Raw genomic sequence first — 25,218 nt, 5'->3', positions numbered from 1 at the left:
ATTCAAAAACCAAACAATGAAAATCTCAATATTATGTTTTTGAAAACAAATGATTAATTCAGTAGTTTTCCTAAAAAAATTATTGAGATTATTTTTCTAAAATCCAAGAAATTAGATCCTACATTAAACATATATATCAGATCTAAAATTCATTCAGTGTTTCAGCTCTTGGATACTTTCTGTGTTTTCAACTTCCCTAGTATGAATTCGTTGAATTCCAGCAAAGGATGCTTTGGTCAACATGGTTCGAGTTTCAAAAATAATTTTAACTTTCAAATCTTAGGTTGCTTTTTCTTTACAAAAATACCGGTCAGACAGAATAGCAGACGCAAAATACTTAGATCTACTTTAAGACAAAGCCGTGGTTACATATTAAGTTCGACGTGCCACTGAGGCATAGCAATGGCCCTTAGATATTATTATGATAAATTGTCGTTTTGGTAAATTTAGCAATAGGGCAAAACAAATTGGCACTGGGTAAAATTATTAAATCAGGAGTTTTTCTAAACACTATTGAGATTATATTTCTAACATCCAAGAATTTAGATCCTACCTTAAAAATTTAAATCAAATTTAAAATTTAATCAGTGGACAAAGTGATGGTTATATATGAAGTCCGACGGGCCACTGTGGCATAACCATGGCCTTTAGATATTATTATGCTAAATTTTCGATTTGGTAAATTTAGCAATAGGAGAAGACAATATTGGCACTTGGTCAAAAGGCTTTTGGCAAAGTAGCAGGCTTGGTATAATCGAATTGGGTTCTATGGCATTGGGTATAATGGCATTGGGTATGAAAGCATTGTATATAATAAAATTGACTGAATTGTACACTCTAAATAAAGTTCAGGTAAATTTACCTGAAAAAACACCTGAATTTACCTGAATCGTTCAGGCAAATTGTTCCCACCTGAACTATACCTGAACTTACCTGAAATTTACCTGAAATTTACCTGAAAAATTCAGGCGTCACTGGCTGAACTTTTACCTGAACTTGCCTGAAAATCACCTGAAAAATACACCTGAAAAATACCCTGAAAAGTTTAGGTAGTTTTTCTGGTCCAGGTATTTTTACCTGAATTTCACCTGAAAATTTCAGGTTTTTAACCTGAAATTTTCAGGTGAAATTAAGGTAAAAATACCTGAACCAGAAAAACTACCTGAACTTTTCAGGTGTATTTTTCAGGTGAGGTGATTTTCAGGCAAGTTCAGGTAAAAGTTCAGCCAGTGATGCCTGAAGTTTTCAGGTAAATTTCAGGTAAGTTCAGATGTAGTTCAGGTGGGAACAATTTGCCTGAACGATTCAGGTAAATTCAGGTGTTTTTTCAGGTAAATTTAAGCCAGCCGAAAAACAACCTGACGAGCTCAAAAACCAGAAAACACTATTAGAAAGCGCCGCAAATGCGGATCCTTACAAGCCCTCAAAAACAGAGCACACAAACGAAACAGAGGGCAACAGAGAAAGTGAGCAATTTTTAAGTGAATCTCAGCTTAGTATGCACGTTATACAGGACCGCCATCGAGAAGGCGTCCACTAAGGCACCTAACTATTGGAGAGCACTAATAGGATGCGCGGCAAAACCGGATCCATAAATGCTCTCACTAATAAAACAAAGAAACAAAACAAAAGACAACAAACAAATGAGCAACTGTCGGAAATGTTTTCCTCAGTCAATTTATCAACCGACCTTTGAGACAAAACTTTCCAGTATAATGTAATTTTTAAGTGAATCTCAGCTCAGTATGCACATAGTACACACCTTTTACAGGACCACCATCGAGAAGGCGTCCACTAAGGGCCCGAACTATTGGAGAGCACTAATAGGATGCGCGGCAAAACCGGATCCATAAAGGCTCTCACTAATAAAACAAACAAAACAAAAGACAACAAACAAATGAGCAATTGTGGGAAAAATTATCCCCAGTCAATTTATCAACCGACCATTGAGAAAAAATTTTCCAGTATAATGTAATTTTTAAGTGAACCTCAGCTCAGTATGCACATAGTACACACCTTATACAGGACCACCATCGAGAAGGCGTCCACTAAGGCCCCGAACTATTGGAGAGCACTAATAGGATGCGCGGCAAAACCGGATCCATAGATGCTCTCACTAATAAAACAAACAAAACAAAAGACAACAAACAAATGAGCAATTGTCGGAAATATTTTCCTCAGTCAATTTATCAACCGACCATTGAAAAAATTTTTTCCAGTATAATGTAATTTTTAAGTGAATCTCAGCTCAGTATGCACATAGTACACATCTTATACAGGACCGCCATCGAGATGGCGTCCACTAAGGCCCGAACTCTTGGAGAGCACTAATAGGATGCGCGGCGAAACCGGAGCCATAGATGCTCTCACTAATAAAACAAACAAACAAAACAAAAGACAACAAACAAATGAGCAACTGTCGGAAATATTTTCCTCAGTCAATTTATAAACCGACCATTGAGAAAAGATTTTCCAGTATAATAAAATTTTTAAGTGAGTCTCAGCTCGGTATGCTTATAGTTCACACCTTATACAGGACCGTCATCGAGAAGACGTCCACTAAGGCCTCGAACTATTGGAGAGCACTAATAGGATGCGCGGCAAAACCGGATCCATAGATGCTCTCACTAATAAAACAAACAAAACAAAAGACAACAAACAAATGAGCAATTGTGGGAAAAATTATCCCCAGTCAATTTATCAACCGACCATTGAGAAAAAATTTTCCAGTATAATGTAATTTTTAAGTGAACCTCAGCTCAGTATGCACATAGTACACACCTTATACAGGACTGCCATCGAGAAGGCGTCCACTAAGGCCCCGAACTACTGGAGAGCACTAATAGGATGCGCGGCAAAACCGGATCCATAGATGCTCTCACTAATAAAACAAACAAAACAAAAGACAACAAACAAATGAGCAACTGTCGGAAATATTTTCTTCAGTCAATTTATCAACCGACCATTGAGAAACAATTTTCCAGTATAATGTAATTTTTAAGTGAATCTCAGCTCAGTATGCACATAGTACACATCTTATACAGGACCGCCATCGAGATGGCGTCCACTAAGGCCCGAACTCTTGGAGAGCACTAATAGGATGCGCGGCGAAACCGGAGCCATAGATGCTCTCACTAATAAAACAAACAAACAAAACAAAAGACAACAAACAAATGAGCAACCGTCGGAAATATTTTCCTCAGTCAATTTATCAACCGACCATTGAGAAAAAATTTTCCAGTATAATGTAATTTTTAAGTGAATCTGAGCTCAGTATGCACATAGTACACATCTTATACAGGACCGCCATCGAGATGGCGTCCACTAAGGCCCGAACTCTTGGAGAGCACTAATAGGATGCGCGGCGAAACCGGAGCCATAGATGCTCTCACTAATAAAACAAACAAACAAAACAAAAGACAACAAACAAATGAGCAACTGTCGGAAATATTTTCCTCAGTCAATTTATAAACCGACCATTGAGAAAACATTTTCCAGTATAATAAAATTTTTAAGTGAGTCTCAGCTCGGTATGCTTATAGTTCACACCTTATACAGGACCGTCATCGAGAAGGCGTCCACTAAGGCCTCGAACTATTGGAGAGCACTAATAGGATGCGCGGCAAAACCGGATCCATAGATGCTCTCACTAATAAAGCAAACAAAACAAAAGACAACAAACAAATGAGCAATTGTCGGAAATATTTTCCTCAGTCAATTTATCAACCGACCATTGAAAAAAAATTTTCCAGTATATTGTAATTTTTAAGTGAATCTCAGCTCAGTATGCACATAGTACACATCTTATACAGGACCGCCATCGAGATGGCGTCCACTAAGGCCCGAACTCTTGGAGAGCACTAATAGGATGCGCGGCGAAACCGGAGCCATAGATGCTCTCACTAATAAAACAAACAAACAAAACAAAAGACAACAAACAAATGAGCAACTGTCGGAAATATTTTCCTCAGTCAATTTATAAACCGACCATTGAGAAAACATTTTCCAGTATAATAAAATTTTTAAGTGAGTCTCAGCTCGGTATGCTTATAGTTCACACCTTATACAGGACCGTCATCGAGAAGGCGTCCACTAAGGCCTCGAACTATTGGAGAGCACTAATAGGATGCGCGGCAAAACCGGATCCATAGATGCTCTCACTAATAAAGCAAACAAAACAAAAGACAACAAACAAATGAGCAATTGTCGGAAATATTTTCCTCAGTCAATTTATCAACCGACCATTGAAAAAAAATTTTCCAGTATATTGTAATTTTTAAGTGAATCTCAGCTCAGTATGCACATAGTACACATCTTATACAGGACCGCCATCGAGATGGCGTCCACTAAGGCCCGAACTCTTGGAGAGCACTAATAGGATGCGCGGCGAAACCGGAGCCATAGATGCTCTCACTAATAAAACAAACAAACAAAACAAAAGACAACAAACAAATGAGCAACTGTCGGAAACATTTTCCTCAGTCAATTTATCAACCGACCATTGAGAAAAAATTTTCCAGTATAATAAAATTTTTAAGTGAGTCTCAGCTCGGTATGCTTATAGTTCACACCTTATACAGGACCGTCATCGAGAAGGCGTCCACTAAGGAACCGAACTTTTGGAGAGCACTAATAGGATGCGCGGCAAAACCGGATCCATAGATGCTCTCACTAATAAAACAAACAAAACAAAAGACAACAAACAAATGAGCAATTGTCGGAAATATTTTCCTCAGTCAATTTATCAACCGACCATTGAAAAAAATTTTTCCAGTATAATGTAATTTTTAAGTGAATCTCAGCTCAGTATGCACATAGTACACATCTTATACAGGACCGCCATCGAGATGGCGTCCACTAAGGCCCGAACTCTTGGAGAGCACTAATAGGATGCGCGGCGAACCCGGAGCCATAGATGCTCTCACTAATAAAACAAACAAACAAAACAAAAGACAACAAACAAATGAGCAACTGTCGGAAATATTTTCCTCAGTCAATTTATCAACCGACCATTGAGAAAAAATTTTCCAGTATAATAAAATTTTTAAGTGAGTCTCAGCTCGGTATGCTTATAGTTCACACCTTATACAGGACCGTCATCGAGAAGGCGTCCACTAAGGCCCCGAACTATTGGAGAGCACTAATAGGATGCGCGGCAAAACCGGATCCATAGACGCTCTCACTAATAAAACAAACAAAACAAAAGACAACAAACAAATAAGCAATTGTCGGAAATATTTTCCTCAGTCAATTTATCAACCGACCATTGAAAAATTTTTTTCCAGTATAATGTAATTTTTAAGTGAATCTCAGCTCAGTATGCACATAGTACACACCTTATACAGGACCGCCATCGAGAAGACGTCCACTAAGTCCCCGGACTATTGGAGAGCACTAATAGGATGCGCGGCAAAACCGGATCCATAGATGCTCTCACTAATAAAACAAACAAACAAAACAAAAGAAAAGAAACAAATGAGCAACTGTCGGAAATATTTTCTTCAGTCAATTTATCAACCGACCATTGAGAAAAGATTTTCTAGTATAAGGTAATTTTTAAGTGAATCTCAGCTCAGTTTGCACATAGTACACACCTTATACAGAACCGCCATCGAGAAGGCGTCCACTAAGTCCCCGAACTATTGGAGAGCACTAATAGGATGCGCGGCAAAACCGGATCCATAGATGCTCTCACTAATAAAACAAACAAACAAAACAAAAGAAAACAAAGAAATGAGCAACTGTTGGAAATATTTTCCTCAGTCAATTTATCAACCGACCATTGAGGAAAAATGTTCCAGTATAATGTAATTTTTAAGTGAATCTCAGCTCAGTATGCACATAGTACACACCTTATACAGGACCACCATCGAGAACGCGTCCACTAAGGCCCCGAACTATTGGAGAGCACTAATAGGATGCGCGGCAAAACCGGATCCATAGATGCTCTCACTAATAAAACAAACAAACAAAACAAAAGAAAACAAACAAATGAGCAACTGTCGGAAATATTTTCTTCAGTCAATTTATCAACCGACCATTGAGAAACAATTTTCCAGAATAATGTAATTTTTAGGTGAATCTCAGCTCAGTGTGCAAATAGTACACACCTTATACAGGACCGCCATCGAGAAGGCGTCCACTAAGGCCCCGAACTATTGGAGAGCACTAATAGGATGCGCGGCAAAACCGGATCCATAGATGCTCTCACTAATAAAACAAACAAAACAAAAGAAAATAAACAAATGAGCACCTCTTGGAAATATTTTCCTCAGTCAATTTATCAACCGACCATTGAGAAAAAATTTTCCAGTATAATGTAATTTTTAAGTGAACCTCAGCTCAGTATGCACATAGTACACACCTTATACAGGACCGCCATCGAGAAGGCGTCCACTAAGGCCCCGAACTATTGGAGAGCACCAATAGGATGAGCGGCAAAACCGGATCCATAGATGCTCTCACTAATAAAACAAACAAACAAAACAATAGAAAACAAACAAATGATCAACTGTCGGAAATATTTTCCTCAGTCAATTTATCAACCGACCATTGAGAAAAAATTTTCCAGTATAATGTAATTTTTAAGTGAATCTCAGCTCAGTATGCAAATAGTACACACCTTATACAGGACCGCCATCGAGAAGGCGTCCACTAAGGCTCCGAACTATTGGAGAGCACTAATAGGATTTGCGGCAAAACCGGATCCATAGATGCTCTCACTAATAAAACAAACAAACAAAACAAAAGAAAACAAACAAATGAGCAACTGTCGGAAACATTTTCCTCAGTCAATTTATCAACCGACCATTGAGAAAAAATTTTCCAGTATAATGTAATTTTTAAGTGAATCTCAGCTCAGTATGCACATAGTACACACCTTATACAGGACCGCCATCGAGAAGGCGTCCACTAAGGCCCCGAATTATTGGAGAGCACTAATAGGATGCGCGGCAAAACCGGATCCATAGATGCTCTCACTAATAAAACAAACAAAACAAAAGAAAACAAACAAATGAGCAACTGTCGGAAATATTTTGCTCAGTCAATTCATCAACCAACCATTGAGATAAAATTTTCCAGTATAATGTAATTTTTATGTGAATCTCAGATCAGTATGCACATAGTACACACCTTATACAGGATCGCCATCGAGAAGGCGTCCACTAAGGCCCCGAACTATTGGAGAGCACTAATAGGATGCGCGGCAAAACCGGATCCATAGATGCTCTCACTAATAAAACAAACAAACAAAACAAAAGAAAACAAACAAATGAGCAACTCTCGGAAATATTTTCCTCAGTCAATTTATCAACCGACCATTGAGAAAAAAATTTCCAGTATAATGTAATTTTTAACTGAATCTCAGCTCAGTATGCACATAGTACACACCTTATACAGGACCGTCATCGAAAAGGCGTCCACTAAGGGCCCGAACTATTGGAGAGCACTAATAGGATGCGCGGCAAAACTGGATCCATAGTTGCTCTCACTAATAAAAGAAACAAACAAAACAAAAGACAACAAACAAATGAGCAACTGTCGGAAAAATTTCCCCAAGTCAATTTATCAACCGACCATTGAGAAAAAATTTTCCAATATAATGTAAATTTTAAGTGAATCTCAGCTCAGTATGCACATAGTAAACACCTTAATACAGGACCGCCATCGAGAAGGCGTCAACCAAGGCCCCGAATTATTGGAGAGCACTAATAGGATGCGCAGCAAAACCGAATCCATAGAGGTTCTCACTATTAAAACAAACAAATAAAACAGAAGACAACAAACAAATGAGCAACTGTCGGAAAAATTTTTCCCAGTCAATTTATCAACTGACCATTGAGAAAAAATTTTCCAGTATAATGAAATTTTAAGTGAATCTCACCTCAGTATGCACATAATACACACCTTATACAGGACCGCCATCGAGAAGGCGTCCATCAAGGCCCCGAAATATTGGAAAACACTAATAGGATGCGCGGCAAAACCGGATCCATAGAGGCTCTCACTAATAAAACGAACAAACAAACAAACAAAAGACAACAAACAAATGAGCAACCGTCGGAAAAATTTTCCCCAGTCCATTTATCAACCAACCATTGAAAAAAATTCCAGTATTATGTAATCTTTAAGTGAATCTCAGCTCAGTATGCACATAGTACACACCTTATACAGGACCGCCATCGAGAAGGCGTCTTCTAAGGCCCCGAACTATTGGAGAGCACTAATAGGATGCGCGGCAAAACCGGATCCATAGATGCTCTCACTAATAAAACAAACAAACAAAACAAAAGAAAACAAACAAATGAGCAACTGTCGGAAATATTTTCCTCAGTCAATTTATCAACCGACCATTGAGAAAAAATTTTCCAGCATAATGTAATTTTTAAGTGAATCTCAGCTCAGTATGCACATAGTACACAATTTATACAGGACTGCCATCGAGAAGGCGTCCACTAAGGGCCCGAACTATTGGAGAGCACTAATAGGATGCAGGGCAAAACCGGATCCATAGATGCTCTCACTAATAAAAGAAACAAACAAAACAAAAGACAACAAACAAATGAGCAACTGTTGGAAAAATTTCTCCAACTCAATTTATCAACCGACCATTGAGAAAAAATTTTCCAATATAATGTAAGTTTTAAGTGAATCTCAGCTCAGTATGCACATAGTAAACACCTTATACACGACCGCCATCGAGAAGGCGTCAACCAAGGCCTCGAACTATTGGAGAGCACTAATAGGATGCGCAGCAAAACCGAATCCATAGAGGTTCTCACTATTAAAACAAACAAATAAAACAAAAGACAACAAACAAATGAGCAACTGTCGGAAAAATTTTCCCCAGTCAATTTATCAACCAACCATTGAGAAAAAATTTTCCAGTATAATGAAATTTTAAGTGAATCTCACCTCAGTATGCACATAATACACACCTTATACAGGACCGCCATCGAGAAGGCGTCCATCAAGGCCCCGAAATATTGGAGAACACTAATAGGATGCGCGGCAAAACCGGATCCATAGAGGCTCTCACTAATAAAACGAACAAACAAACAAACAAAAGACAACAAACAAATGAGCAACTGTCGGAAAAATTTTCCCCAGTCCATTTATCAACCAACCATTGAAAAAAAATCCCAGTATAATGTAATTTTTAAGTGAATCTCACCTCAGTATGCACATAATACACACCTTATACAGGACCGCCATCGAGAAGGCGTCCATCAAGGCCCCGAACTATTGGAGAGCACTATTAGGATGCGCGGCAAAACCGGTTCCATAGAGGCTCTCACTAAGAAAACAAACAAACAAAACAAAAGACAACAAAGCAAGTGAGCAACTTTTGCATATTTTTCCCCAGACAACTTATCAACAGACCATTGATAAAAAAATTTCCATTGTAATGTAATTCTTAAGTGAATCTCAGCTCAAAATGCACATAGTATACACCTTATACAGGCCCGCCATCGAGAAGGCATCCACTAAGGCCCCGAATAATTGGAGAGCCCTATTAGGATGCGCGGCAAAACCCGATCCATAGAGGCTCTCACTGATAAAACAAACAAACAAAACAAAAGACAACAAGCAAAAGAGCAACTGTCGGAAAAATTTTCCTCGGTCAATTTATCAACCGACTATTGAGAAAAAATTTTCCAGTATAATATAATTTTAAAGTGGATCTTAGCTCAGTATGCACATGGTACGCACCTTATACAGGACTGCCATGAGAAGGCGCCCACTAAGGTCCCAAAAACTCTGTCAGGGGAACGGAAGATAATCAGAGATAACCGAAGATCATGCACTTGAGTTTCAAGAGAAAAAGATCCAAACAAATCAGAAAGCAGAGCCAAACAAAGATTAAAAAATGAAACAGTAGGGAAACGAAAGAAACATCAGAAAAAAGAACCAGCCCAAGAAGACCAGTACCCAAGTCTCTTAACAACAGACATGACATCTGAATCAAAAGGGCATGAAAACTAGATATGAAACAATCAACCAGAAAACGTTCCATCTAAAAATTTCCGCGTAAACTTTAGCTTAAAGAACCGCAAAAAGACAGCGAATGAAAAAACTGTGAAAGAAAGACAAGACACATGAAAAATAGCGCACAAGAGGGCCCAGTATGGTTTCCTTGAACAAGTCAAAACAAACAAAACGGAAAAGTTGAAAAAGAAACAAGCAAAAAACTCAAATAGAAAAACTCAGAACATCAGGCAAAAAATCTATCAAGCAGATTTTTCCTCAATACCGACCTCTAAAATTAAGAAAACTATCCTCATTCCTAAATAATTTAAAAACAAAAAAAACATCGCTTCGGCAAAGTACCACCAAAACAGCCACAAAACAAAAACAAAATCCAGAATCAAAAACACGCTGAAAACCCATGGCGATGAAAGATTTAAAAAAACCAAATTACAATTAAACTCAACCAAGAAATCAGCAGTCAAAAAGAAACAACATATGCGCGCTTTCTACAAAGAATGGAGCTACGATGCCTCGCCACAAAGAAAGACAAAACTAAAAATAAACAAAACAAATTAAAAAATGCCGTTTGCAAAACAAACTACATCCAACAGAAGTTTGACCAAACCTGTTTATCAGATTGTTACAGTAGGGAACTGCGAGTAGAAACAAAGAAAGCAGCACAAAAAAGAAAAACAGCATCAAAGTTTAAGAACATCTGACAAAAACAACAAACCCGAAAGAAACATTCATACCTCAATGCGGACTTCTAATATAAAAAAGTAACCTCAGGTCTAAAAAAACTGCAGTACAAAGCTCTAATGAAACATTCAAAAAGAACAAAAAAGTAAAGAAAAAGCCAAATATCAATTACCTTTAAATCTAGAAGGCAAAACAAGACAGCTCAGTAGTTAGGTCACATAGACAGAACTAGAAACAAAAGAGAACAAAAAACAAAACAAAAACACTACAGAAAAATACAACAGAAACAGCCACATTTAAAATACAGAACCAAAAGCAAAACAAAACCATGGCAAAAAAAGATTTTGAAAATCAAATCCAGAATTAAACTCAATAAAAACCAGTAGTTAAAAATAAATAACAGATGTATCCTTTCTACAATGAATGGAAGCTACAAACCGGCGCCTCCCAAAACAGACAGAGACATTAACAGCAAAAAAATTACAAAATTACAACAAAAGATTCAAAAATATCAAGTTAACGAGCAGAACACTTAACAAGAGAAACAGCGACTGAGCACCAAATCAAATTTAAAAAGCATAGCACGATAATGAGAAAAACAACGAAAAACGGTTGATACAAAAAACTTGAAACCCCAATGCAATCAGATTTTTTTCTCATCACGTTATCTTCCGCTCGAAAATGATTAGTACGTACCAATGAGTTGCAGTGAATGAAAATTGCTGGTTTATTAGGATAGTTTCTATCATGAGAACAGAAATAGGTTGAATAAAATAGAGAAGTGGAAATTAAATATCTGAAGCCCAAAGAAGTTTAATTGGAAACAACTTGCATCTCCTCCCTCAGTAAGGCATGAACATTCTATTTGACATCAAAACGTAAAACAACACCAAAAAGCTAGGGGTTTCGGGAATGGATGTTGTACATAAATAAAGGGAGCAGCAACAAGATTTTTATAGTTTATTAGATACATCATCTCAAAACGCAGAATTTAATGTTTTTTTTGAAGTTTTGTGCTCAAAGGCTTTTTCTTTTTTATTTTCTCTCAAATTTAAAATGAACTCCGTTTAAATAAAATGTATAAATATGATTATCCGATTGGCTAACCGAGAGCTCAAATATGATTAACCGAGAGCTCTGAGATACTGGATGAAAATTAATATTAAAAGCGGCACAAGAACGGTATAATAAATGAAGCAATAGTTAAATGAAACTTGAACTAATTAGAATTAACGTCAATTAGAACAGTCTTGCATCTCCTCCCTCAATAAGGCATGAAGGTTTTTTTAAATAGAAACACAAGACAATTGAGTAAAAAGAAATCCGTTTAAAGAAAACGCATAATAGGATTATCCGGTTGCCTAAAATTTTGAATAGATCTCTCGGTTAAAATTCTCTATATGTTAAGATGAAATAAATAACACCAAAAAAGTGACTGAAGGCCGAGAAGCCTAGCAGTCACTTTCCTACCCTTACAAAGTTCCAAAATTAAAAAAATCAGGGAAAATTTTAACCGATAGCTCATAGACAGTAGATAAAAATAAACAACTTTAATGTTAATAAATAGCGGCACAATAACAGGATAATAAAATGAAGCAATAGTTAAATGAAGCTTGAAGAACTTATTAGCGTTAACATTAATTAGAACAATCTTGCATCTCCTCTCTCAATAAGGCATGAAGGTTTTTTATTAAATAGAAACACAAGAAAATTGAGTAAAATGAAATCCGTTTAAAGAAAACGCATAATAGGATTATCCAGTTGACAAAAATTTTAAATATGAGATCTCTCGGTCAAAATTCTCCATATATTGAGATGAAATAAATAACACCAAACAAAAGTGACTGAAGGCCGAGAAGCCTGACAGTCACTTTCCTAACCTTACAAGGTTCCAAGCTTAAAGAAACAGTCAGGGGAAATTTTAACCGAGAGCTTAAAGACACTGGATAAAAATAAACTTTAATGTTTAGAAATAGCGGCACAGGAACAGGATAATAAAATGAAATAATAGTTAAATGAAGCTTGAAGAACTAATCAACATCAGTTAGAACAACGTTGCGTCTCCTCCCTCAATAAGGCATGAACGTTCTTCTTGGAATCGAAACTAAATGCAACACATCAAAGCGAGGGATTTCCGGAATTCTGTAAATGAAGTGAATGGATGTTCCACATAGATAAAGGGAGCAGCTACAAGATTGTTATAATTTATTAGATAAAACATCAACTCAAAACGGAACATGTATTTTTTTGGAATTTTGTGCACAAAGGCTTTTACTTTTTTGTTTTCTTTTTAAAACAGAAACATAACAAATTTGAGTAAAATGAATCTGTTTAAATACAATGTATAAATAGGATTATCCGATTGGCTAAAATTAAATATGAGATCTCTTGGTTAAAACTCTCCAAATATTGCGATAAAAGAAAAACACGAAACGGAAATGACTGAAAGCCGAGAAGCCTAACGGTCAATTTCCTAACCTTACAAGGTTTCAACTTTAAAAAGGACAGTCAAGGGAAGTTTTAACCGAGAGCTCAAAGATACTGGATAAAAATTAATTTTAAAAGCGGCACGAGAACGGTATAATAAATGAAGCAATAGTTAAATGAAACTTGAACTAATTAGAATTAAGGTTAATTAGAACAATCTTGCTTTTCCTCCCTCAATAAGGCATGAAGGTTTTTTTAAATAGAAACACAAGACAATTGAGTAAAAAGAAATCCGTTTAAAGAAAACGCATAATAGGATTATCCGGTTGCCTAAAATTTTGAATAGATCTCTCGGTTAAAATTCTCTATATATTAAGATGAAATAAATAACACCAAAAAAAGTGACTGAAGGCCGAGAAGCCTAACAGTCACTTTCCTACCCTTACAAAGTTCCAAAATTAAAAAAATCAGGGAAAATTTTAACCGATAGCTCAAAGACAGTAGATAAAAATAAACAACTTTAATGTTAATAAATAGCGGCACAATAACATGATAATAAAATGAAGCAATAGTTAAATGAAGCTTGAAGAACTAATTAGCGTTAACATTAATTAGAACAATCTTGCATCTCCTCCCTCAATAAGGCATGAAGATTTTTTATTAAATAGAAACACAAGAAAATTGAGTAAAATGAAATCCGTTTAAAGAAAACGCATAATAGGATTATCCGGTTGACAAAAATTTTAAATATGAGATCTCTCGGTTGAAATTCTCCATATATTGAGATGAAATAAATAACACCAAACAAAAGTGACTGAAGGCCGAGAAGCCTGACAGTCACTTTCCTAACCTTACAAGGTTCCAAGCTTAAGGAAACAGTCAGGGGAAATTTTAACCGATAGCTCAAAGACAGTAGATAAAAATAAACAACTTTAATGTTAATAAATAGCGGCACAATAACATGATAATAAAATAAAGCAATAGTTAAATGAAGTTTGAAGAACTAATTAGCGTTAACATTAATTAGAACAATCTTGCATCTCCTCCCTCAATAAAGCATGAAGGTTTTTTATTAAATAGAAACACAAGAAAATTGAGTAAAATGAAATCCGTTTAAAGAAAACGCATAATAGGATTATCCGGTTGACAAAAATTTTAAATATGAGATCTCTCGGTCAAAATTCTCCAAATATTGAGATGAAATAAATAACACCAAACAAAAGTGACTGAAGGCCGAGAAGCCTGACAGTCACTTTCCTAACCTTACAAGGTTCCCAGCTTAAAGAAACAGTCAGGGGAAATTTTAACAGAGAGCTTAAAGACACTGGATAAAAATAAACTTTAATGTTTAGAAATAGCGGCACAGGAACAGGATAATAAATTGAAATAACAGCTAAATGAAACTTGAAGAACTAATCAACATCAGTTAGAACAACCTTGCGTCTCCTCCCCCAATAAGACATGAACGTTCTTCTTGGAATCAAAACTAAATGCAACACGTCAAAGCGAGGGATTTCGGGAATTCTGTAAATGAAGTGAATGGATGTTCCACATAGATAAAGGGAGCAGCTACAAGATTGTTATAGTTTATTAGATAAAACATCAACTCAAAACGGAACATGTATTTTTTTGGAATTTTGTGCACAAAGGGTTTTACTTTTTTGTTTTCTTTTTAAAATAGAAACATAACAAATTGGAGTAAAATGAATCTGTTTAAATAAAATGTATAAATAGGATTATCCGATTGGCTAAATTAAATATGAGATCTCTTAGTTAAAATTCTCCATATATTGCGATAAAAATAAATCAACGGAACGAAAGTGACCGAAGGCCGAGAAGCCCAACAGTGACTTTCCAAACAATTTTTTGTAAGCTTTAAGCCGGATCTAAAGGCAACTGAGAGGTGAATAAGATACCAGTCAAAGTTCAACTTAAGGAAAAAAACGATTAAGGAGAATTTTAACCAAGAGTTCGCACAGTTTAGGTTAACACAGACATCTGGTAAGGTAGTTTTAAGGCAGAAAAATCAAAAAGTGAAAGAATCTAGGCAAATTTTTCACTATCAGGCATCATACCAGCTATTTTAGCGACTGTTCGGATTAGTTTTCGCTGTCCGAAGTCATCCAGGTGACACTTATCAGGTTTGCGAAAATGACATGGATTAATAAGTTTATTAGGGTAAAACATATCACCAATTTTTTCTTTCATTTTCTTATTAAAAGCTTGAGGTCTAGAATGAGAAAATTTATCAACATCAGTAGAGCTATGTTCTGCATGGCCATTCGAGGCAACAATTCAAGAAAAAGCACATGATGTTTATACGGCAAATGTTCAACCAAATCAGTATCCAATTTTAAAATTCTTTCTTCTGATGTACTGTTAAAATCATTATTTCCAACACACACTAAAACGCGACGATATTGAAAAATTTCCGGGAAAAGCGACATAAGGTCTTTAGCGCACCTACCACCTTTACTTTCATTATGCACAGCAAGATCCTTGATGCAACCATAAAACCCATAATTGTTAAAAGCATTTCGCATATTTGAGTCACCTACAATTAGCACCTTATCATTTAATACTAACCTAACATGCGTTACCAAATAGAACATATAGTCCAGCAAGGTTTGAACGTCGTCGTTTCTGTCGTTGTCGTAGAATTTGAACCCATTTCTTTTGACCGTTCTTTTGACATCCATATCTAGGTCAAAAAAGAACAATAAAAGCTAGAGAAACGGACTCTATCACAAAGACCATAGAACTAATATAATGTTACATAGACAAAAACCACAAAATAAAAGGTAGAAACCGACTTTAGCTCAAAGACCACAGAACTCAAATAATGCTACACAGGCCAAAAATAAAAAAAAAGCCGTCACAAGCAGAAAAATCCTACTGTAAATCCGAAGCGTAATTATTGTATCGCAAAATTTGCCCCAAAACAACATGGTCAAGTTTGCAATCTGTAGCAGAACACTTATGCAAGGACAAAGGGTGAAAGTCAAATAAGGACTCATATTGAATTAGAAAAACGTCGGCCTCATCATCAACTGATACGCAGTAGGAGCGTGACTTTTTCTGGTAAAAATGAGTTTTGATGGCTTTACAAGCAAAAAAAATTATTTCATTCGCAACTAGGATCTTTTGTACCAAAACAAAGACCGGTGAGGCACAATCTTCAATAGTGACATCCAAGATCAGCACATCGTTAACAGAAAACCTAGTCCCTTTTATTATTGCGCTCATTGACTGCATGCACTCCTTATTCGACGATAAACACTTCTGAATTTCAACGTTTCGACACCAAATGTCGGATATTTTATCAAACTTACAACCGGGAAAACTATCAGGCTTCATTGGCACACCATCTTTCCACTAATGATACTCATTTACTTGATGACATATCGCTAAACTTTTGCAAATGTTTTTGAAATTGCATATATTGTGCGTTAAACGTTTGAAAAACTGGTGTTTTCTTTCATATCGTAAAACGCTCTGATACAGAAAGGGCCCAGAGCATTTAGGAATTCTAGGAAAGTGGATAAACTTATGCTGTTTGAAGGTCACCGATTCCAATGGAAACAAATTTGTATAAGACTCCAGATGATCGTCTGAAACAAAAGACAACATTTTTGGAAGACTTAATATTTTAGAAGACAATCAGTAAAGACTCACGAATTAAAACTCCAAGCTGTTGGTAGTCGGATTCCACAAACGCCGGGCTAAGCAGAAAACTGATTAGATCAAAAAAGTCAAGGAGAAACTTCCAGACCTCAGTGCATGGAACAAGATCATAAACCATAAGAGTTAAAAAACGATATAGTGTAAACATTTGGTCATACTTTTCACGAAAATGACCATGACTTTTGTCTTTAATTCTATCAAAATCAAACTCAGAAGGCTTTCCATCAACATCACGTCCGTAACCAAAATTATTGATCATAGAATTTAAGATATCAACACTGAGACACTCCGGAATAAGGTCATTTAAAACAACCCGAATAATATTCATAAGACTACCCTGAAAAATATCTTGATGCAAATCACAAGTAAAGTTTTTGTATGGGCCAAAGAGATCAGTTTGTAGCAAATAAAAAATTTTTACTCCATTTCTTTTCCTGAGGGCATCTTCACGGCACGAGTCGGATGTCCTAAGATCTTGAAAACGCTCTTCGAAGACAGTTTTAAACAACGATTGAGGTAATGTACATTTTTCGCAACAAGAGCCGCCTGAAAAACTTTTGTTGAAACCAAAAACAGCGTGATAAGCTAAATTGTCAGCAACAAAAGTTATTCTTCTAGAAGCAACAGTATAGGAACAGCCTATTTTTGTTTTTATTTCAACGCCTTCTTTCCAAAGTAAGCAAATCATTTTTTATTTCACATAAAACCTGCTCAAAACCATAAGTTTCGATATCTAAGTACAATACAAGCGCCGCTAAGTGAATCATTCTCATATCGGAAAGCAACCACGGTGGCAAATTTTTTAAGGACCAGTAAAAACAACCGATTTTATGTATTGTGGCCCTGCTACCGATTGGATTCACCGGTTCAATTTCATCGAAATATAATTCCAAAGACAGATAAAAACTCTGCTTGCCAATATCACTGTCAACAGAAACATCAAGTTCACTTAAAACCGTAGATCGGTTGAGAGAATTAGAGAAACTGAGCTTGCCTTCAGTTTGCATGCAATCTAAAATTATTCCACTCTTGCTTAACGTTTTCAAAAGTTCTCTATAGGCACTCATAATCTCAAAAATTTCATCATGAAATAATATTGTTTTTTCCAAAACCTGAGAAATGGGCACAAACTGACCCGATCTCTCTGCCTCAATATAAACAATTTTCCCCCTTACTGATCTAGTTTCGTACTCGGAACGGAACACTAAATCTTTTGGTGGAACAGATTGAGTGTTTTGTTTCAAAAGCCTTATGAGCTGATATTCGTTTTCAACGGAACAGAACTTAAAATTTTCACAAGCACTCATCAGCTGTCTAGAAATATCGTTTGATAAAAGATCTGGACGTTGTTCGGCAATCTTGCTTAAACAAAGCGATACAGTTTGTATTAGATCTTTTGTTATGTTACCAGCAGATCCTAAAAAACGAAAAGCTTGGTTCCAAGTAGCAGAAGTATCACGTAAAGAATTAAGAAGTACATCCTCCCCAGATCTTCCATTAATGAAGCGCGCAAGTCTTGAACTTAATGCTTTTTGGCTGTCTATTTCAACAAGAGGTGAGGGAACATCGAAATCTATCACACTCTCGGTCAAGTTTGGCGGGTCAATATTTTCACTATCACATATTACATCTAGTGACCTGTGATTTTTATTTGTGTGCTTATAAAGATATGTTAGGCTTCCAAAAACTCTAGGACAGAAAGGACATGTAAAAGAAAATGCGGAGCCGTGGTAATTACTAAGATGAGAGGAATAGTTTTTCAGAGTTAGAGATTGCTCCGGACAATTTAAAAACTTGCACTTAAAACCAGTCGTTGAAGCAGTTCCCAAAATCTTCTGCCTGCACCAATCGTATGTCCTGGGCTGGGTTTTTCCTAAAAAAGAGGAGGATAAAATACTGTAATTGTTATCTTCCTGAGTGTCAGAAATTACTTCTTCCACATCAGATTCACTCGTTTCGTTAGCGGAACATTTAACTTGAGGTTGGGCAAATGATTGACTCAAAAAAAATTCTATTTCAGTTGATTTCTTTTCGGCCATTTCTTCCTCGTGTTATTTAATGTGGTTCACAAAGCTATTAAAACCCGAGAAAAGCCTTGAAGAAGCAAAGCACTTAAATTCCGCTTCTAAACGATGCTTATCTCGCAAATGACTCAAAAAATTATAGCTGGTGCGCTCTACCAATTTGGTGCAAGAATCGCAAATCGTCTAATAAAGAGGTCTTGCACTATTGTAATCTTGAGGAGCACAGTAATCGAAATTTCCTTTTGATGACCTTACAAATTGAGAGTTATCCGTTAAGTTACAGGGAAAGCTGTTATCAATATTTGAGTTCTGAGCTCCATTAAGGTGAGATTCTCCACCGTCGTTTACAAACTCTGCACTAGAGTTTGTATGAACTATTTCTTTAGTTCCAGTCATATTTTCTATACCTTCGTCAGACCGATTACCGTTTTGGACTATACAATCAGAAGACGTGCTAGCTTTTGTAGCAATCAAGGCATTATTGGGATCTCCTGCTCGATAGTTATTAACACAATTTGAGCTATTGTTTTCAACTAAAAGTAGCTTATTATTGTCTACTAGATGTTCACCGAACCAATCAACCTCTGTGACCACATATGGCGAAACTGCATCAGAAGTCGTTTGGGAACTATCAGGCTCATCAATTAACTGAGAACTACATTCAATGATACAGTTTGAGCTAGAAACGTGGACACTATGAAATGTATCGCAGCCTCTTATGATTCCATCGCAGGAATCAACTTCACTGACACTCGAAAAAATCTTACCAGACCGTGTGCTACACGTTGGCGCAGTGAATATTTTACCTATATCTTTTGATTGATGTTCTTCAGTGATCGGACACATACAAAACTCTTTGTTTCTGCCAAAATAGCTTTTACCATATGACACCGTTACTTCGTCGCCCTTATTGATGTTGGTTAAAGTTCTGATAAAAACTATTCCGTCTTTACCTTTTGATGTCTCATACTTGCAGTTCGGACGACAAGAATGGTTCACCAAGGACAACGGTCCCTGAAGCAAGAATGTTGACGAATCTCGAAAAAAGTGGAAAAATTACACTCGGGCATGCTGTCAATATTCTCCGGGCAATACGAAACTACACCGGACAGACCAGTTATTACTTTATTCGGTGCAATATTTACGTTAGTTACAACTTTAATTCCAGCATAACCTCTATTCTGGTCATCCAAGTACATAGATTCCTTTTCATACGAAACATTTTCAAATGAAGCTAATTAAAGATATCTCATATACCTGAATATTGTTGACTGTTTACTGATAGCAATTCTCTGATCGGACCTAACAGCCCGGTGACTTCTTTGCTTCCCTTTATCAACCAATTCGTCTAAGAGGATCCAGTCAGCACTAGCAACCTCAAAAAAGTCCTGCAGATTTTTCTCGATTTCAGAGAACTCTATCTGAGAAAGTGAATCACTGTTCGATAGCATGCAATAGCATCTAAAAACAGTCCTGAGAGGAGCACAAATCCTAACAATACAACATGAACCTTGACGAACAAAACCAAAAATTGCTATAGTCGACTGTCTCAGCAAAGGAAGATAACAATAACGATGAAGTATATTGACTGCAGCTCAATTGTTTCAAAAGGCAAAACATTACATATTACTCCAACAAAACATAAACAAAAAGTGATTTCTGCAACAAACGTTAAATAAAACTGCGCATATTATTATGGAGAAACTTTGACTAAAGTTTGAAAGATGTAATTCCACAAACTATTGAGAGGACGAAGAAATTCTCAGTACGAAAGCTCCAATATTACTGAATAATTAAAGTAAAATTGATACCAGTTTAAAACAAAAACCATGAGAAAACTTCCGATAGACTTATTACTATCACTTTATTGAGTTCAGGGAGATCAAGATTCAACTGCTTTGATTTTCTACTTCTTCAGCCAACTTTCGAGCAAGCATGTCAACTTGGCAGGGCAACTTGCTGCACGAGATCTTGAATACCATTATTTGTAGAAACGACCAAATAACAAACGTAGCCTCCGTATACCTCATGTTTAACACGTAGAAGACACGCATTGCAATATCAATCGCATTAAAGAGGTCTCTCGCTTCAATGAATCCAATCGGCGAGACGACAAAGCACTAAAACAATTGTGTAAAAAGTTTTGATATATAAAAAAGTTTTGAAAAAAAAGAAGAGAAAATAGATAAAGCTGGGACGAAGATTTCAATATCGTTCCGGTTTGATGCTTGTGAAGAGGCGATTCGATGTTAGTTACGTCCTAAATTCGACATTGAAAGACATTGAAATAACAATCGAAAAGAATCGAGAATAGTAAAAAGCTTTAAATTACAGGTATATCAACAATGAAGTTCTCTTGTGCCATCCTGATTGCCTCCACTATAATTGGGCGACTTTTCACTCCAGCTGGAAACTTCACAGGCGATAGCAAGGGTAAAGCACGCAACGCAAGCTCGCTTTCAGATACTAAATGAAATGACATACAAAATTTGAAAAACGTCGGAAAAAAACCATAAATTTACCTTGCTTTACTCTCAAATCAGCAATCCTATCACGAGCCGTTTTAGGGGGATCACGGATATACTTAGACAACGTAATTACAAAAGGAAGAAACAACTTCGCAAAGCTCTTTCCACTGAAATCAAACGTCTAATATTTTCTAAGGCAGTAATAACTTTTTCAAAGAAATCTACCAATAAAACTGAACAACGGAAATAACCTTGTCAAAGATTCGAATATCCAATTCTATACAGTAAAGGTAGTTGAAGTAGTCAACGGCTGCCTTCTCCGACAACAACTTCTGCCTTTCTAGCAGCGTTTTTTGTCTCAAATCAGAGCTGCTCATATCAGGCTCAGTAAACAACCTCATGAGCGGCGTTAGATCAGCCGGCTCTTCATTGTCAACAACTTTTTCCCTTCGGGTTTGCTTTGCGGCGACCTGGGATCCTACCAGAAAAAAAAACTGAAAGATATCTCCACATATAATTGAATAATTCAAATGAGATAGAAGTAGACCTTCTCCATGGCGACTGTCCCTCAACTTTGCCTCCGTTCGCCGGCTCTTTAAGTTTTCCTCTATAGTTCCAGTGGGAGTATGCTTTCGCATTTTTCCACCGGCAAGAGTTTGCACAAAATAAGGTTTGAAGAAAACAACCTAAATTCAAAAAAAAAATCACTCAGAGAAATGCGCAAAAAAATCTAGAGAACTAACATAAGGGCAGTTTTCGTCGACAGAGGTCAGCTCAGGGAACGCCTCAATGGCTATTTTTGCATACTTAATTTTTGTCTCCGTGCTGGGTTTTAGTTTATCAAGGGTATTGTATCCGGGTGATCTCTAAGTAAAGGAAAAAAGGTAAAACGTTAAACACTGAAGCTATCAAAGGTATAAATGTCTTATACCTTTGTCATTTCATCAACTATCACACGAGTCAATTGCTTGAGACCATTGTTAGACTTGACACTGATATGGCTAGCAAGTTCTCGGAGCGTCACGGCCGTGAGATCTTCTAATTCTGGGGCAACCAAAGGTGTAGTGGGTGTAGCAGAATGCGCTACACCTGATTGTGAAACAGGCGTGGTGTTCCTATCGATACTCACTAATGGTGAAGAACTCTGACTTATGAGGTCTTTCAATTCTAATATTGCCGGCAGAGGGAAACCAACAGCCATCAATTGATCGTCCGTCATTAATTTTAAAAAAGCAGGAGTCAGACACGATCGAACAATTACTTCTCTCAAAAGAGCCTGCTGAGGAGCATCCAAATCCATTTGTTGCTATTAAGAGGCACTTTCAATCTACAAAAAACCAATGAAAACTTAGGAATAAATATTTCCTTTAGTGAACGGACCAGAAAAATCCAGAAGCAAAATCTCATTGAAAACATACATCAAGCAAATCAGTACCTGGAGAAAAGGTAATGAGATGCCAATTGCTCTCGTGATCAACTGAAGGTCGAGAAACCTACCAGTTACGCAAACAACAAAAAATAAAAGTTTTTGAATGCTTTCCACAAACGAACCAACAAGCAATCAAGAAGAAAATGTCCAAATAAATTCACATTGAGCAATTCAGGAAACTTTAAAGCAGATGAAAGGTCGCCCACTTGCACTTATGCTCAACTGATGGTCGAAAAACCTAACAGTGAGCACAACTCCCCGATAAATCAGAAATCTAATCCTTTAAACTCTTTCCTCAAAGGAAGAAGTACAACAATCCAGCTGCAAATTCTCAAACAAAATCATATATCAAACAAATGAGAATCTATAAAATCACATAATTAGGTGGCAACTGTGACCTATGTCCAACTGTTGGTGGAAAAAACTAACAAAAAGCACAACTGCCACATGAAAAACGCAGGCTATCAAGTCTTTGTTTTAGTAAACGAAACAGAAACATCCAGAAGCAAAATCTCAATGAAAACATACATCAAGCAAATCATTAACCTGGAGAGAGATGCCGATTGCTATCGTGATCAACTGAAAGTCGAGAAACCTACCAGTTACGCAAACACCAAAATAAAAAGTTTTTGAATGCTCTCCACAAACGAACCAACAAGCAATTAATAAGCAAATGTCCATATAAGTTCAAAACGAGCAATTCAGGAAACTTTAAAGCAAATGAAAGGTCGCCCAAGTGCGCTTATGCTCAACTGAAGGTCGAAAAACCTAAAAGTGAGCACAATTCCCCAATAAATCAGAAATCTAATCCTATAAAATCTTTCCTCAAGGGAAGAAGTATAACAATCCAGCGGCAAATTCTCAAACAAAATCATATATCAAACAAATTAGAATCTATAAAATCAGATAATTAGGTGGCAACTGCGACCTATGTCCAACTGTAGGTGGAAAAACCTAACAAAAAGCACAACTGCCACATGAAAAACGCAGGCTATCACGTCTTTGTTTTAGTAAACGAACCAGAAACATCCAAAAGCAAAATCTCAATGAAAACATACATCAAGCAAATCAGGCACCTTCAAAGAAATTATTGAGATCCCAATGGCTTTTGTGTTTAAGTGAAGGTCGAGAAACCTACCACTTAGCACAAACACCACAAACAAACGAACAATCAAGTAGCAAATGTCCATGCCAAATCATATCAAGACAACAGTTTTCAATTCACGAGTCAATATGATCTGCTTGTATAACGCAATCATGATCTTGCTCGCAGTTAAAGCATATTGCTTGAAGACAATGCTGGAAAATTCGAGTAACACTTTCTCGGAAAACAAGATCATAACAGTTGCCTCACTCCGCCGTCTCGGAACGAAACTTCGTTCCATTTTTCACGAAGAGTCCCACAACGTAGTATCTCTCGAGAAAATCTCTCAACCACCCGCGTCCAGGTAATTTGTTCTTGCGCCAAGATGACGGCACTTTCAGATTCCACGCTAAACTTCTTTCGTACACAAAATTGAGAAAAATTTATTTAGACTTCACAAAATGGCTTGTAAGTCTAACGATCTCCTGTTCTTGATCATCGTTGAATATTTTTTGCCGACCGCTTTTCTCAGTGCCAAAGAGGTACCATCTTCTAAGACTTGAGTATGGAACATTACAGCGTCGTGTTGCCTCACGCTTAGAGCTTTCTTTCACCATTTCGACAGCCGAAGCTTTTTGGCTCTCGCTGAAACCTTTGAATTTTTCTATTTTCGAGACCGCCATTTCTCTAAGCACAAAACTGACGATTCAGATTTATATATAAGTAGAATGTTTGAATATGTATTGAAAAGGTCCTTCAATAGACTGAAAACCGCTTTTCATGAAACTGCATAAGAGTATTATTTGAGCTCGAAATTTGACAACGTGTTAACTACTTCTATCTCAGACCACCTAGAACGATAATTCCTTCTGCTTTAGGACCCATTTGGCTTTTCCCACTCCTACTTAGGCGCTCAATTGATTTGAATAAGTCCTTCACTATATTGAAAAACACTTTTTGTTAAACTGTATAAAGATAGTAATTTGAGTGCGAAATCTGACAACGTGTTTAAGTACTTCTATCTCAGACCACCTAGAACAAAAAATCCTTCTGCTTTAGAACCGATTTGGACTTTCCCACTCCTCCTTAGGCGCCCAATTGATTTGAACAAGTCCTTCACTATGTTGAAAAACACTTTTTGTCAAACTGTATAAATATCGTATTTTGAGCGAGAAATCTGACAACGTGTTAAGTACTTCTATCCTAGACCAACTAGAACGATAATTCCTTCTGCTTTAAGACCCATTTGGACTTTCCCACTCCTACTTAGGCGCTCAATTGATTTGAATAAGTCCTTCACTATATTGAAAAACACTTTTTTTGTTAAATTGTATAAAGATAGTATTTTGAGTGCGAAATCTGACAACGTGATAAGTACCTCTATCTCAGACCACCTAGAACGATAAATCCTTCTGCTTTAGAATCCATTTG

This window comes from Convolutriloba macropyga, chromosome 5, assembly GCF_964194025.1.
Source record: "Convolutriloba macropyga chromosome 5, txConMacr16.3, whole genome shotgun sequence".
Lineage (NCBI taxonomy): Eukaryota > Metazoa > Xenacoelomorpha > Acoela > Convolutidae > Convolutriloba > Convolutriloba macropyga.
This window is presented reverse-complemented; position numbering follows the sequence as displayed.